This window comes from Pteropus medius, unplaced genomic scaffold (assembly GCF_902729225.1).
Source record: "Pteropus medius unplaced genomic scaffold, Ma_sr-lr_union100, whole genome shotgun sequence".
NCBI classification, from domain to species: Eukaryota; Metazoa; Chordata; class Mammalia; order Chiroptera; family Pteropodidae; genus Pteropus; species Pteropus medius.
The window spans coordinates 614060-624952 of record NW_024350924.1 but is presented as its reverse complement, the minus strand read 5'-3'; positions in this window follow the sequence as shown (position 1 = coordinate 624952).

Genomic DNA, 10893 nt, shown 5'->3' with positions numbered 1-10893 from the left:
CAATCCCAGGAAGATCAGAGAGTCTCAAACAAGATGAACCAAAGAGGCCCACAGCAAGACACATCCTAATTAAAATGCCAAAAGTTAAAGACAAAGAAAGAATCTTAAAAGCAGTTAGTTACCTACAAGGGAACTCCCAGAAGACTGTCAGCTGATTTCTCAACAGAAACTTTGCAGGCCAGAAGGGATTGGCAGTAAATATTCAAAGTGATGAAAATCAAGGACCTACAACCAAGATTACTCTACCCAGTAAAGCTATCATTTAGAATTGAAGGACAGATAAAGAGCTTCCCACCCGAGAAAAAGCTAAAGGAGTTCATTATCTCCAAGCCAGTATTAAAAGAAATGTTAGAGGGACTTCTTTAAGAAGAAAAAGAAAAAAGATAAAAAGATAAAAATTATGAATAATAAAATGGCAATAACTACATATGTAGCAACAATTATTTTAGATGTAAATGGATTAAATGCTCCAATCAAAAGATAAGGTGGCTGAATGGATAAAAAAAAAACTAGACCCTTATATATATCGCCTATAAGAGACTCATTTCAGATAGTAAAGCACATATAGACTGAAAGTAAAGGGGTGAAAAATGTTTCATGAAAATGAAAACAGAAAAAAAGCTAGGGTTGCAATACATATATCCAACAAAATAGACTTTAAAACAAAGTCTATAACAAGAGACAAAGAAGGACCTAGTTAACCCACTTCTGGGTATTTACCTGAAGAAACTCAAAACACTAATTCGAGAAAATATATACATCCATGTTCATTGCAGGATTATTTACAGTAGCCAAGATATGGAGGCATTCTAGGTATCTATCAATGGATGAATAGATAACGAAGAGGTGATGTGTACACACACACACACACACACACACACACTGGAATATTATTCAGCCATAAAAAAAAGAATGAACTCTTGCCATCTGCAACACCATGGATGGACCTAGAGAGTATTGTGCTGAGTGGGAGTATCAAACAGAGAAAGACAAATGTTATATGTGGAATCTAGAGAATAGGATAAACAAACAAACAACTGAAAAAAGCTCATAAATAAAAAGAGCATTTTGATGGTTGTCAGATTGTGGGGTGGGGAGATGGGTGGGGGGATGGATGGATTAAGAGGTACAGATTGTTAGGTACAAAATAGTCATGAGGATATAGAGTATAGCATGGGGAATATAGTCAGTAGTATTGTAATAACTATGCATAGTGTCAGATGGGTCCTGGATTTATTGGGGTGATCACTTCATAAGTTATATAAATGTCTAATCACTGTTTTGTACACCTGAAACTAATATAATATTGTATGTCGATTAGAATTGAAAAAACTAAAAATATAAAAATTAAAATATGTAAGGGCTTACTATTGAGAATATTCAAGAAGCTTCTGGAAATTAATAATAGAATGATAGACATTCCAATAGAATGATAGACAAAGGATTTGATAAGGCAATATACAGAGAAATGAATGGTCAGCAGACATGAAAATATGCTCTATTTTACTAATAATTAAGACTATGATAAACAGTGAAATAATAAATACCATTTCATGAAAAATGATAAAATTAAATTAAATTTGATAGCTCAGTGTGTTGATAAGTGCCCTTTGAAGCACAATTTGGAACACTATTAGAGTTGAAGATGTATATCCCAAAAGATGTAGAAAATCCACTCTAAACATTCAGTATAGGAACATTTTATCACATCTGTAGAAGGTGAATGTGGAAGTTCACTGAAGTCTTTTTTCTTTACAAAAAGTTAGTAACAATCTAAAAGTTCATTAGTAGCAGAACAGATAAATATTTATTCATAAAAAGTAATTATTTACAATAGTTTAACATGAATTAACTAGATCTAAATGTTTAAATGTGAATGGATATTAAAAAAATGTCAAGGAAAATCTGCAACATAGTATCATTTATATAATTTTCAGAGAGTGAACTATATATACATATATACATATATATACATATATACGTACATATAGGTATATATTTATGTATATATACTTATGTATATGTGTATATATACTTATGTATATATGTATATATGCATATATATACATTTTATGAATGCAGAAACATGTAGAAAAAGTATAAAACCATGCATGGCAATTAAATTAGATTAGTAATGCCAGCTGGTTAACAAACTGTCACTCTCAGTTGGCGACCAATCTCCCCAAGGTGATGACTCGGGGGAGAAGCCAGACGACACTTTAAGTTGGTAATTGATAATTATAACATTAGATACTTCTATTTCATTTGCTATATACCAGATACATTTCTAAGCACATTAGAAGTTTTAACTTATTTATTCCTCCCAACACCTCTAGGAGACAAGAATTAGCATTATCAAAGCTATTTTATAGATTAGAAAACAGAATCATGGCGAGATTAAATAATATGCTCAAATTCATCCAGCTCATACATTTCAGTTTTTTTTTTATTTTTTAATGCAGTCTACCTACAAAGTCTGTGTGCTCAACCATTAAGATATCCTGCTTACTGCCAATATATTTACTACTCGCTATGATTCACATTTTATCATAACATATAAATGTGGCATGGATAAAAAAAAACATCAAGTACAATCCAAAATCACACTTTAGCCTTTTTTTCTCCTTAAGATTAACTGAAATTCTCCCTTCCTAAAAGCAATAAAAATACAGAAAGCATAGGGATAAACTGGGCAAATAGTCAAAGAAAGAGAGAGGACACAGAGAACAAAAAGAGAAATACTGAATAATTAAAAGCTATTAAATTTTGCTTTGCATTCAGTTTAATGTAAAGAAAAGATAGACTTGTTGATGGTTTGGCTGTACATCAAATGTTAAATATTATTAGACACTCAGGTTAAATAAAAGGTAAGATAAAAAGTTTTATTCGTTATTCTGCTTTGGTTAGCCCTTTTTTTCTCTTAAGAGAGACATTTTAATGGCTTAGGATTTGCTGAGAAGTAACTAAAACTTCGAATAAAATGCAATCGCAGAGAAGAAAATTGTCTCTTTTTTGTAGTAGAGAAGAAAAATCTCTACTGCATAATTAGAGCTAGTGAGTCTTAAATTCCTTTGGACTTTGCCTCAGCAATTCTTTTCCTTTACCTTCTTTTTTTTCTTTTCCTTTGACTGATTAGTTTTGCAGTCTATGATTTATTTTTACTCATTAAATATTTTCCACATATTTCTGAGAGTCAATTAAATATTTCAAAAGCCTGTAAAATAATCTGATATTTCCCACACCCCACTCTCTTCTTCTTCAGAAAGACCTGGAGAAAGATTTTGCAATTGTTTTGTCTGGTCTTTAATGTGTACATAAAATCTGGCTTCTGATTGAAGATACCTAGCAGGCTTCTTAATAAGAGGAACATTTGCTTAGACTCTTCCTCTGATAGAGTCATTGATTTGGGGAATATAGCATTTTGATTTGTCTTTTAATAAGAAAGAAGAATACTGCCAGGAATTATACTTACATATAATGGAGAGATGATTTCTTTTTAGAAGCTATGTTGAAATAGAAATTCCCTTGTATTTACTTACTCTGATTCTGTTATTTCCAGGCAAAGTATCTATAATGTGTAAAACCTTTAGACATTTCCCTACCATGATATGCTGAGTCTTTTTCTCCCATATGCACAAGGGATATCATGACTTTATTTTTAACCACTACTTCTGCAGAAGATAAATATTTTACTCAATAAATCATTTCTCTAGGGAGTTAGCCAACATATATAAATGTACTTCAGGCGAGATTGAAAACTCTTCTTGCACCTTCAATTCAAGCTTTATTGCTTATTTACTTAATCTGACGGGAATAAGCCTTTCCTTTTATGCTTCAAAGAAAGAAAAAGAGATGCTTAGCTTCCTTGGGAAAAAAGGACTTTTCCTTTTCACATTTGTGTAGAAAGAAGTGTACGAGGGACAGTGCATTCTCTAAAGGCAGTCAGGGAGATTCGAGAGACGTCGGAGTCTAGGAAGGGATAGCTGAGTGTTTACCAAGAAAACAGTCTCTTTGGGCGCAAGTTTGAGAAACAAAGTTGTGAATTGGTTGCAGATAGGAACTGGCAAGCAAGAAAGGCAGGACTCATTTATATTGACATTTTAGGTTCACCAAATACCACAACAAGACCATTAGTATTCTTTCATGGCCGTCAGGGAGGTGCTGTCAGGGTGAAATTTTACCTAGGCTAATAATATTGATTTTTGGTGTTCTTTAAGTAGGAGAGAAAGGATAGATTAATTCTGTCATGGTTATAGTCACAGACCACAGGAATTTGGATATGAAGTTGATTTCGCTTTCCCTTGTTCGATTTTAACATTATCACTTTTCAAAAAATGCCTTTCTTATTCACCTGGTTTCAGTAAATTTGCCTCATTTTCATATTTTCCATCAGGACTATTTTCTAATCTATAACTAAACGTACATAAATTTGATCACTACTTCAGCGAAGGTTGATTGCGTACTCATCGTGTATCGGCACTCTGTTAGGCACTGAGGATATAAAAATAAAATCTGATTCAGCCTTTAAGGAATTTACAATCCACTCAGAGAGAAAAGGTAACAAGTGTTCAAAGTGAAATATGATAAAGTGCTGTGAATATTTTAAAGAGCCTAACGGATTGGCACCTTCTCCGAAAGAGGGAGGCACTGAGCTGCATCCTGAAGGTCAGTAAGATGCAGAGAAGGAGGATCGTCACTGCTCTTTGCCCTGGGGCCAGGTAGCCAGACCTCTAGAGTCCCACAGCTTCTGGTGCCATGTCCGTGCCACTATGTGATGCAGCTGAAATAGTCTACTTCTCTCCTGGGACTCAGAGAGGCCATCTCACATCCACTGCTTACACAGCCACAAAACCCTTTCTTCTGCTCTCAAAAGTTTTAACATTTTCCCTGTTTACCTGAGAGAGCAGGTGCACATGTCTCCGGTACTCAAATATGTCCTAGAGGATGGAAACCAGTGTCTAACTCATAGTTCTTTTCTTCCTTTCTCCTTTCTGCTCCCAAAACAGAAGGCATCTATTTATTATAGCGATACCTTAAATTTATGTTCTGAAACTCCTGGCCCTAAATTTAGAAAAAAATTTAAGTTTTTGAAATCGAAATCTACTTCTTCGGTTTCTTGAAACAACAAATGCACCTGATTACATGATGGAAGGGAGGAAGAACATGGAACTATGAGAACAGTGGTTAATATTTCGGAAAACTATCCCCCTACACATCTTTAGGTGGGATGAGGGAGACTGAGGAAAGAGGTTGAGAATTGCCCTGGGTTGCTGATATAAATTTCTCCATTGTTTCATTGGGTCGAGCAAGGGAAATTAAGGTATAAGCAAAGGACTCTCAAAGCATCTAAGTGTGGAATGTATGGGGAGGGAACAGAGAAGAGGTGCCTGAGGAACGACTTCCCAGAGGAGATTCCATTTAACCTTATTACCCCACTCTCCATAGGGGGAAACTGAGGCTGAGAGAATGACTTCCGTAAGGATGTCATAATTTGTGTTTTTCTATCTCAATATAAAGGTTACTTTACACTGTTGAGACAGCGGTGGAATCTGATGGCTTCTAGTAAAAAACAAAAACACAAAAATGCAAATATTTTCCAAGTTCAAACTACATGCTGTCCTAGAAAGATATTTAGGAGCCGTCTGTGGTGAAATATAAGCAGACTAACATTAGTGAGTATGTGCCAGCCTAAATGTCCCCCTCTTCCCCACACACCAAATCCCTACTGGCTGTTTTGGAAACAGGATCTTATTTAAATGACACACATTATTTATCTAAACAAAGATCATAACTCTTTGCCAAGCAGAAATGAAAACTCTATTGTTTCCAGAGGCTCAAAAGCTTTCAATGAGAAATTTCACTCTCTAATTACAGGTAATTTTATTATAATTTTGTTTAGATCACTGTGGTGTCAGATAAAGTTCCAATATTTGCTAAAATCAGTTGGAATGCGCTGGCACAGCCAATGTCCCTGTAATGCATTTCTTTTTTCAAATCAGTGTTTGCTTTTCAGAGCCGATCTGCAATAGTCACAGTCTTTATTTCATAAAGCCATTAAAGAAAAGGCATTTCAAAGGAAAGGCAGCCATAATAGCAGGGACCTAGATTTCGTTATTAGCATAATTCACAATTATTTTCCAGTTTCAAAAAAAGACATTTTATAGTTACTCCAGCATGTCTGCCTCCATAATATAATGTACTTAGTTCTATTATAACATTTACAGGCTGTGCTCTGTTTATTTACATCTTTGTTTCCCTCAAAAAATTGAGAAATTCAGTTGAATCATATTCTCTTTTTTAGGCCCTCAAGTGCCATATACAGTGCTGACCACATTGTTTGGTCTCAGGAAAGATGTTTTTAGATAAAATAATAATGTAGACACAAATTAAAGTAAAGGAAAATTGTGCATTTGTGTACCTAAAATAAAGCTCTGATTTCCTGGTGTCTGTATACTCATCTAAATTTAAAATTTTGCTACACAGAAATTGACACAACTGTGCTGATAAAGTCTGAGCTATTTCAGCAAGAAGACAAAAATAATCTTGTCTTATAAAACGTTATGTATGTTTTCTGTGAATTGAATGTAGAAAATTATAGATACTGGGATCCTATATATAGGTGAATTTTCTAGTGTTTACTTGATAATTTTGAAAATCACTTTTTGTAAATACAAGGACTTCTGTTGAAAAGTTTGGTATGGTGGTGACTTAAAAATAATACTTTGCTCCAATTTTCATCAACTCAATGAACTCTTTTGAATTTTCACTGTACCATGTATCTATAATTATGCTAAGTACTTATGATAAAAAGATAAATGCTCTTTGCCCTCAAAGACGTCACTGTCTAGTTTATGAACTTTATATAAAATGAATATGAAAGATAAATGGGTGGATATTAAAATAGAAATACAAATAAAATTCTATGTGAGCATAGCGGTATGATGATGCCTATGGTAGTAGAGAATGTAGGATCAGAAAAGACTTCACAAAAAGCTAAAATTTATCCTTATCCTCGGCTCCTAGAGAATTCAATACTCCAACTTAGCTTTATAGTTAGTAAACGGTAGGTAGAGTCGATATTTTAATCTAGGTAAGTTTGGTTCTAAAACCCATTCTCTTTATACTTTGCTTGTACCTCTGCTCCCCAACCCCACAAAATAATGACCCTTTCAAAGCTAATTCAATTTCATAAACAATTTGCATGTGTATGAGTCTTTCTTTATATGATATTTTTTGGGTGTGTTATTTCCTATATGTTCCCTGTTTTAGCATTGACTTAGCAAGTTCGTGAGTATGGGGCACTACAGACCTGATGAAAATGATGGAATGATGGAAACATGATAGAGAATGATAAGTACATATTTCTTAATAAAAGAAAAAGAGTTTAACCATATATATGTTATAAAATTCAGATGAATAATAAGTGCTTTATTTATAATATATAACTTTATTATATTATGAAAGAAGCTGTGTGCTATTAAATGTGAATGTTATATGAATGACTATGCAGTTTACAAGATGAACTTATTATGTGGTAAGTGAAAAATTTCTTCCCAAGGTTAGTGAAAAATGTTATAAAGTTAAGATTTGCAGACATACGCATGCTAGCAAGTTGTTCTTTAGAGAGCTAGACCAATATCAAGACCAATAGCGCTGATTTTCCTCTCTGAAGAGCAAACTTAAAAATCCTATGGAATTTTGTAAACACTGTGAGACTATTTGTATTGCAAAACCCATTGTCATCAACCCAGTCCATCCTCTCCTCCACCTTATGTAAGGGACGGGATACAGAGTTTCTGTGTTAGTGGTATTTTTCTTAAAGGAATTTGACCTAATTTTCTATTTCATTGTTTGGGTAAATGAGGCAGTAAGGGATTCACTTAACAAAAGAACCTACTATCTTTCTTGTTTTCTGCCCATGAGGCATTTCTCCATCGAATGGACCCTTTAAGGAAACATTATTGATGGTGAAACCCTAAAGGGAGCCACCTTTCTCTTTCCCCTGTAGCAATCATTTTTCTAATACCAATTTACTTTCCATTAAAAGGACTGATGAGTATTTTTATCTTGAAAATACAAACTAAATCAGGCCTCAAAGTCATTGTTAGCATTTTTTTTTTTTAAAATAAACATTCTGCTACTGATGAGAGACTGAGGCCAGACTGCCCAACAGGACAGAAAGTAACAGTACTTAACTTTTCAGAGAAAGAGAGGCCACCTCAAAAGAGAAGGCTCTTAAAGCATATTCGCTTAATTTTTATCCATAGAATTTTAGATCTAAAAGAAAACTTAAAGATCACATATCTCAGATCCTTCAGTTTACAGAGAAAGAAAGAGAGGTCTTTCTGAGATGTTTGGACTTGCCCAGAGTTACACAATTGGCTGTTGGAGGGAATCCTGAAACAGCCGTGTCTGGTTCGGGCTAGTTATTCATTTACTGAAACTGTTTTGACTCCTCCTAAGTTTTCATTGTGGACTTAATAGTGGAGCTTTGGTAAAATATTATTATAGTGTGTTTATATATACATGTATATATATATATATGTGTATATATATATATGTATATATATATGTATATATAAACACACTATAATAAAAACACACAATATATATATATATATATATAAACACACTATAATAAAAACACACACTATATATATATATATATATATAAACACACTATAATAAAAACACACTAAAAGACAATATTATATATAGAGACATGTCATGTCTGTGTACACTGTATATAGTGTACACAGACATGTCTGTATATATAATATTGTCTTTCAAATACAGTTATTTCACTCTCCCTCAGAAAAATTCCCTTCTTAATTATATATTCATAGGGCTCATGTTATAAATGTATCCATAATTGTTGTGTATTCTGCACATACTGGAATATGGTAGGGTTGAAGATCAAGAATGCAGTGTTATAATTCATACGTTGATAATTGGTTGAATTGAGTAAGTAAGAGTGCAAATGCATTTGTGCCCAGTTGTTATTCTTCCTGTTTACACTTTATAGGAAGAATTACTGTTTTTAAAATAACATTACTCATAAATATTCAGAAAAGAAACACCCGATATTAACAAATAGTACTATTGCAGAAAAGATCCAAAATTAGACCCGTGAGAAACCAAGCAGCACTCGAGAAACCAAGCAGCACTCGGAGAGTTAGAGAACTCAGGTGTACTACACCGGAGGTCCCAGAGGAGCTAGTGCTCTGAAGATCTGGGCCTGGAGCTCAGTTGCGACATTCCTTATATAGACCCTTTTTAGCATGGGCTGATTGGTTAATTTGTCCTCAAACCGTTACAAAGCGGCAGGAGTTGCTATGGTTGCAGGTAGTTACATTGGAGTTGCTATGGGTTACAGGCAGTTACAAAGTGTTACAAAGTGTGGGAGTTGCTAGAGGGTACAGACAGTTACATTTGTTGCTTAGACAGATCGAACAAAAGGGAAGGTGAGTCTTTAATCAATTTTGAGTACAGCCCATGCAGCAAGCATATTTACAGAAGCAGAACAGAGAGCTGATTAGCCTTTTGAATGAAAATTCCTCTTCAGTACAACTCTTCTAGGGGAGTGCTAATCCTATAACCAGCTCCCTTTTTTCTCAACCGGAAACCATGGTATTTCTTTTGGCTGCCTGCCTTGTGTCTCAGATCACTTTATGCTACAAGACTGAGCTAATTGAAGTGTTCAAACACCAGCAGCAGGGGTATTGCCAGGAGCCTGTTAGGAAGGCAGAATCTGGGGATCTGGTTCAGACCTCCTAACCCAGCAACTGCATTTTTACAAGATTCCAGGGTGTTGCAGGCATCCTCACATTTTGGGAAAGACTCCTCTGAAAGACAGCATAAATTTTTCCTATCTACAGCATTCTCAGTCTCCCTCTCAGCCTGATAAAAGGCACTACTATTTTAACTGAGCCATTTCTAAGGTTTCAAGGAGACACAAAATGTCAATAGCAAAGAATCACTTCAGGAAAACAAACTAGATGGTGTTTTCTGATTTCCTCTCCGTGCTCCATCCCTTATGTTCCCGCAGTTGGTTCAGAGTAGGCAGCTAACGGCAAGTTACAGACACACAGACACATATGCACCTGGCATTGGACTTTGTATCTCAGTCCTCTTCCTGCGTTCATGTGGTACATGAAAAAGGTTAAAACAGTGGTTAATACATGCTCTGCATTCTTGTCAAACTTTAAAAATAGTAGTTACCAGTTTTTACCTCTATCGATGCAGCAAGTCCTTACATCACCATTACATTCATCTGGAGGTTCTCACTTTCCAGTGTGAAGCAAAGTGTAATTGCTTAGGGAGAGGCTGAGTACAGTGATTGGTACATAGACTAAGGGTGAGGAAAACCCCATTAGGACAAGTATCTACATTTTTGTTTGTAATACTCACACTTAGCCTCTGAAGTGTGCAGTCTTTATCACATTACATTATAACGAAAGCATCCTTTAGTGTATTTCAAATTTCAGACAGAAAAAGCCTGCTTTTCATTGTAGTCATAGGCTAGTGTTCTCTATTGCCATAATATATAGACTGTAATCTATCAGTATTAACAAATTGAAAGTAGTAGTGGTTATCACAAGAGTCATGAGATTGCCTAAGAATCTTAACTCCCTTTAGAAAATGGACTATCGAAAGAAGCTTATTTAAAAGAAAATAAAAAACTACATTGCCATTCTAACTTTGCTATAATGTGATTTATCTCATTTTTTTACCTTTTCCAGATAATTTTTATAGGTGTGGGCTGATCAACGCCCTCTCTTTGGACCCAGTGTTTATTGGCTATGTGATGCATAGCAAATTATCTAAATGTTCTTTTCAAGATTTTCCTTATCTGGACAACACAATAATATGTTTTTTCTTAAACTTTGTGTA